This window comes from Schistocerca serialis, chromosome 8 (genome assembly GCF_023864345.2).
Source record: "Schistocerca serialis cubense isolate TAMUIC-IGC-003099 chromosome 8, iqSchSeri2.2, whole genome shotgun sequence".
Lineage (NCBI taxonomy): Eukaryota > Metazoa > Arthropoda > Insecta > Orthoptera > Acrididae > Schistocerca > Schistocerca serialis.
This window is the reverse complement of record NC_064645.1, coordinates 196,168,573-196,175,586: the sequence shown is the minus strand read 5'-3', so window position 1 is coordinate 196,175,586 and position 7,014 is coordinate 196,168,573. Positions and strand designations below refer to the sequence as shown.

The 7,014-nt window shown below is 40.8% G+C and overlaps 1 protein-coding gene across 1 annotated transcript in view; it reads right to left on the bottom strand.

The window, feature by feature from the left end:
- Positions 1-381: 381 nt before the first annotated feature.
- Positions 382-7,014, bottom strand: part of LOC126416346 (hemicentin-2-like) — an 856,604-nt gene continuing 849,971 nt past the window's right edge. The window contains exon 9 of the mRNA XM_050084025.1: positions 382-1,944. The gene's annotated coding sequence lies outside the window, so the exon portion shown is untranslated. The remainder of the gene's footprint in view (positions 1,945-7,014) is intronic.

Genomic DNA, 7,014 nt, shown 5'->3' with positions numbered 1-7,014 from the left:
GAGCCACTATTATTGTTACCTTCCAACGTCTCTCGACGTAATACGTAGTCCGTGTTGCATCTTGGGTTTGTGAAGAAAGTGAGACCGTTACAGTTGCACTGCAAACTTTCATGCATTCTCTGGAATGTATTACAAGTATTTTGATCTACGGATAGTTTTCCATAATATTTTACTGGTCTCCAGGCCTAAATGCCAAATTCACCCAAAACAGGTTGCAGGTTTTTCCTTTCAATATGTTTTCTTAAAAGTACAATGTAAAATTCAACTTATGTATATAGAAAAAATATCACGTGATTTCTTCAGTGAGTCGGTAAAATAAATAGGTAAGAGGCTTCAACAAATTAGTTTATTTGTAATTTCTAACATCGCTTTAGACGAATCTGAAACACTGGTTCGGGGAAAGGGCGAAATTTACAGTGATAAATACAGCTTAGAGAATAGAGCCTGGTGGGAGTTTCCTCGTTGTGGAAGGAGTTAATTATCGTGGCAGTACGGTTCTGAAGCCAGTTAAGTACGAAGCAGTAGTTCTGTTACAGTTAACACGAGTTTCCTGATCTTTCACAAATTAAAAGAACGAAAGTATGATGGTAAAGATGACGGGATTTTTCTGTAGGCTTGCCCTAATCAAACGGGACTTTTTATGTTAGACTTCATAAAAATTGCATTTACACACGTCCAATTCTTACTTTGCGAAGTATAATAATATATTACTTACGCGTACGGCAGACAGTATTTTATATTTCTGGTTTTATAAATGTGAAAATGTTACATTAAAAATTCACACGTGAATTAAATGAAAAGAAACTTACACCTTTTGAGTGCTCTGTAGCACAGATTCTTCTAGGAAATAGGTACAATCCGATACATACCATTGCCACAGACACAGACATGTAGGAGAGATTTACTAAACTGTTAACGCAAAAAAGTGTCAGCAAGCTATGAGTAGCTTCATGTATTCTTCGATAAATTTAAAGTGATTTTAATGTCTGCCTGTAATGCAGTGCGTTATTTAGTAACGTTTCTCATCATTTAGGCCAATTGTACGGAATTTAATATGCGAGATAATAGTTTTGGATATTGTGGATTGCTTTACTATTTTCAGTTATAGTCCTACGATTTTTTTTATCCAGGCTCAAACCAAGATCACTATATTCTCAGTGTGAAACTTCCCCCAGGCTCATCTCCAGCGACATTAATTTAAAATTTAGTACAGCATGTTTTCTGAACTTAAGGCACTCATCTCTGTAATCGTACAGACAAAACACATTTGACACCACAGAAGAGAGGAGAACTTGTAACGTTTCACTGATTCTCAACTTCCATCACTGGCACAGTTAACAAAGAGTCTTGTTTACATGTAACATAACAACTGGTACCTCACGAGAGTGGCAGAATTACGGCCCTGAAAACTTTATATTCGGTCTCCATGTGAGCCACGAATCACTTACACACTTATAAACTCCTGAAAAATTAGCATCACTTGCGCAACTGCTATTCATTCCTCGACAAAGGGTTCTATTTTCGTAGATAAAATGTCATAGCACGGGGCTGGGTGCAATACCAGTTTTCGGTACACTTACACACATGAATGGTGCATCTGCACGTCATGTAGACAGCTATGTGAAGAAGACTGGTATGTCAATTAGCTGGCAGTTACCAGTCATGTCCCAGGTGACGTAGTAACATTCAAGGAGAAATCATTATCGTATTTCTCATGACGAATGACATTACGTTCACACGCCTATTCATACTATCCTTCTTGTATACAACAGCATCACTCTCTGAACAAATTAACTTCACACTGACAGCCACTGGCCTGGTGCGACAGTTTGCATTTCAGGTTGCCTCCTCACATGTAGACATTGTGGGAGGAATCCGGGAATATGACATCAGCTAGTGGTTGCTGTCCCCGGGAAGGATGTCGTTCTCCGACAGCTAGATCATCTGAAACACACAAGATCACAGTTCTGTTTTGATATGCGCAATCAGATATGCAGCTCAAAGGACATAGGGAGATGAGAGATTTGCATACTGGCATTTACATTTCACAGCGGTCTGCATTCGCCTTCCGTTTGGTGGTGAATCGCTTAATAACACATTACTGTTGTAGGGCAGCTGCGAATAATTTTTCTAGATTCTCGTGTAGTTTATACATGTGGTTTCATGTGAGAGCGTGTAGTAATTACCAGTGTTTTCGATGACCGACAAATTGCTGTTGCCGACAAATAGCGAAATTGCTGTGCAAAGTACTTTCCGTTATCAAACGCGCAGCGTGATTGGTTATACAGGCCACACAGAATCTCTTTGCTCGCTCGCCAATCTGTTTCATGTCTGGAACTGTTACTGGCAAATGTTCTTTTCCGTAAAGAGTATTAATTAATGTTTTTTTGGAAGTGAGTAACAATAATGTCGCATAGTTCTGATTTTTATGAGGATAATTTGTGCTTCTCTGCAGTTCACACACGTTGTAGCTACGTGCTCAAAGTTTCATAGATACACCACGCAAAGGAATCTGTAATGTCTTCTATTCTCGGTTACCGGATGAAACTGGGATAGAGCAATGTGTAAACTGTCTCAGAGGCGGCAGGTATCATGGGCGTACGTCGTTCCTGCAAATGAAGTATACTCATGTATCTACTAGAAACAAGTTCCCTATTAGAATTAACTGATGGGGTGATGGGATATCCTAGAGAGTAACAGACAACGATTGGCCTCGATAGGATTCAACGAATACACCGAATTAAACGTAAAAAACCACCGTTAAAATTCATGAAATAGACTAGGAAGTTATAACTCGAAATATTCCAGTGTGTTAGCACTTCAGAATGGATGTCAGAGCATTTCTCGATGTTAATATACAAACTTTTTCACAGCTCCTATTACAGCCTTCTAAAGTTTGTCAGAGAACTTAGTTTTTTTACAAGGAAACCATGATAGGAAACGTACATTTTGAATGTAAAATTAGTTAGAAGATCGGATCACTTTCAAATCTCTTGCTGCACGGTAGGTACGTACGACAAACAATTAGCTCTGACTTGGGTGCTCCAATTTAACAATTCCACTTGGTGGCGCAGCTGTTTGTTGTACAGGGTGTATCAACAACGCATGTTTTCATACACTCGGTCGCACTCGTGGAGCACCAGCGTAAACGCTACTAGTGAAGTACCACTTTCTCGCACCTATTGCTTTTTTCGGACGCTATTTTTACATAATGGACTGTGGGGATAAGGAAAACTTTCACGACAGTTGCGTTGTGTAGCTCTACCGTTACGTTCCATACGGAGACGAGGGAGATTTTAAAGTGAAACGATCGTTACTCTGGTTTTTATTCTTACGGTATATTGCTGGACATTAGTTCCTTATCAAAACTTTATCTACAAAGTTCCCTGTGTAACCACCCGAAGCCTGTAATAGAAATTATCCTGCATAGTGACTAGTACTGCCTCCAATACCACCTAATGACAAAGTAGTCATAACGACACAGCACGAAGGATTTATCTGAATGAAACGGAGATCAGTAGATGTGATGTACATGTACAGACAAGCACATGATTACAATTTCAGAAAAATCGGATTATTTATCCGAGAGAAACAGTTTCATAAATTTTGCAAGTTAATAAGGCGTTGGTCGACTGGTAGAAGCCGACTTCGGGGTAGATCACTTTGGATTCCGTAGAAATGTTGAAACACTTGAGGCAATACTAACCCTACAACTTATCTTAGAAAATAGATTAAGGGAAGGCGAACCTAAGTTTCTAGCATTGTAGACTTAGAGAAAGATTTTGACAATGTTGACAGGAATATTCTGTTTCAAATTTTGAAGGTGGCAGGGGTAAAATACAGGGAGCGAAAGGCTATTTCCAATTTGTACAGATACCAGATGGCAGCTATAAGAGTCGAGGGGCATAAAAGGGAAGCAGTGGTTGGAAAGGGAGTAAGACAGGGTTGTAGCCTATCCCCGATGTCATTCAATCTGTATACTGAGGAAGCAGTAAAGGAAACAAATGAAAAATTCGGAGTAGGTATTAAAATCCACGGAGAAGAAATAAAAACTTTGAGGTTCGCCAATGACACTGTAATTCGGTCAGAGACAGCAGAGAACTTAGAAGAGCAGCTGAACGGAGTGGACTGTGTCTTGAAAGGAGGATAATAGATGAACATCAACAAAAGGAAAACGAGGATAATGGAATGTAGTCGAATTAAATCGGGTGATGCTGAGGGTATTACATTTGGAAATGAGACGCTTAAAGTAGTAAATGAGTTTTGCTATTTGGGGAGCAAAATAACTGATGATGGTCGAAGTAGAGACGATATATAATGTAGACTGGCAATGGCAAGGAAAGCGTTTCTGAATAAGAGACATTTGTTAACATCGAGTATAGATTTAAAAGTTAGGAAGCCGTTTCTGAAAGTATTTGTATTGAGTATAGCCATGTATGGAAGTGAAAAGAGGACGATAAGCAGTTTAGACAAGAAGAGAATAGAAGCTTTCGAAATGTGGTGCTACAGAAGAATGCTGAAGATTAGATGGGTAAGTCACATAACTAACGAGGAGGTATTGAATAGAATTGGTGAGAAGAGAAATTTGTGGGACATCTTGACTGGAAGAAGGGATCGGTTGGTAGGACATATTCTGAGGCACCAAGGGATCACCAATTTAGTATTGGAAGGCAGTGCAGAGAGTAAAAATCGTAGAGGGAGACCAGGAGATGAATACACTAAACAGATTCGGAAGGGTGTAAGTTGCAGTAGTTACTGGGATATGAAGAAGCTTGCACACGATTGAGTAGCATGTAGAGCTGCATCAAAACACTCTCTTGACTGAAGACCACAGCAAAAACGGCAAAAAAGTCTACTTCTGGCCCTTATATAACCAGTTATTCAGCTCCGCATTGATATTCTCCTTAGGGATATCGTGCCAAGTCTGTCCAGCTGGCGCATTAGATATTTAAACTCCTGCGCGATCTGGTTGGAGGGTCCTGGCCATAATGCTGCGAACGTTCTCAACTCGTGAGAGATCAGGCGACCTTGCTGACCAAGGCTCGAATTGGCAAGCACGAAGACAAGCATTGGAAACTCGCCGTGTGCTGGCGGACATTACTTTGCTCAAATGTAAGCCCAGGATAGCCTGCCATGAACTGCAACTGATCTGGGCGTAGAATACCGTCAACAACAGCTGCACTGTAAGGGTGCGGCAGATGACAACCAAAGGGATCCTGCTATAAAAATAAATGGTACCCAGAACAGCAGGCGACAGTCAGTGTGCTAGCCAACCACCCACTGGGACGTATCCATAGACGTATTTGCCGCTCAACGGGGCTCACTCCGAATCGTAACTCATCGCTGAAGACAATAGTACTCCAGTCAATGAGATTCCAGACCGAAGACGTGTGTGTGACACCTCGGACATCGGTGGCATACCAACCTGAATGTCGCCTGCATTAAGGCCAAACAGCCAGGAGTGGCGATCCGGCGTGTCACTTCATATCACAGCAGGACGCCTTCGCTTTTCGTCCGCAGCACCCTTGCAGCACAGCGGTACGTAGACGACGTTCTACTCCCCTTTCCGTTGCTCTTGATGTCAGGCCATATTGAACTTGCATTTCAGCAACACAATGCCCGCTCACACACGGTAACAGTTTCTACTGCTTGCCTTCGTGTTTGCCAAAACCTGCCTTTGCCAGAAAGGTCGTCAGCTCTATTCCCAATCGAGAACGTTAGGAACTTCATAGGGATGTCCCTCCGACAATATCGGGATTTTGACGACATAACGCACCAGTTCGACACAATCTGGAAAGATATTCCTCAGGGGGCCATCCAACACCTCTTCAATGAATGCCAAGGCGAATAACTGCTTGAGTAATGGCCAGACGTGGATCAACGTTTTATTAACTTTCTCACTTTCAGAAGCTCTTTTCCTAAAATAAATCGTCCAATTTTCTGAAATTGTAATAATTTGTTTTTCTGTATATTACATCATTTTTACCGATTTGCGTCACATTTGGATAATTCCTTCGAGGAGAGCCATTTTTTCGTCTTAGAGTGAAATAACCAGAATAAAACAATCCAGAATTTGAAACACAAACAGCTGCTAGCATGAGTTTTTTAGAAGTAGATACCTTAGGGGTTGCGAAGCAACTCAAATCGCTTGATACAGGCAAGTCTTCAGGTCCAGATTGTATACCAATTAGGTTCCTTTCAGATTATGCTGATACAATAGCTCCCTACTTAGCAATCATATACAACCGCTCGCTCACCGATAGATCTGTACCTACAGATTGGAAAATTGCGCAGGTCGCACCAGTGTTTAAGAAGGGTAGTAGGAGTAATCCATCGAACAGGAGAGTGTGCGTGTTTTTGAAACTATCTGACAATCCCTTGCAGTCTTCTGACTCGAACCTGGAACTGGATTCCAGATTTTTTCAGGTAATCCTCAAAATACAGTGGTTAGATTACGGGTAACGACAGTAACAAACCCACAAGTAACTCTTGACAGGAATGCGTTCTGCAGGCTCATGGCAACCATGTAAACACAACAAAAGTTTTAACGCGGTGAATATAAAAACTATATGGCTCCCAATACATATATTTCTCACAGAAGAAGTCCCCTATTGTTATTAATAAAAGACACACTAATAAAACAAGAACCGACATCAAACACATTTAATTATACAAACTAAATTTCGTACACACTGATTGAATACAGCCGTGCTGCTAAAAACCACATTCAATGTAGATATAGGATGGTGGGATGGCAGAAAAATTGCAATCGAATTTGTAGGAAATATATTAATCAAAGCTGAAATAGAAGATTTGACATCATGTATCCAACACAAGTGGGCAACTGGAGGAGCAAAGGGAAGTAATTAGGCTCCAATTATCTTGTTAAGCGCAACCGATGATGCTAAAGTAGTTAGTTATTGAAATATTACCGCCGTAGTACACCGTGATTTCATGGTACAGCCGTGACCTAATTGCGTATTGTCACTTCCGCTGTATATCAAACAGATGTGG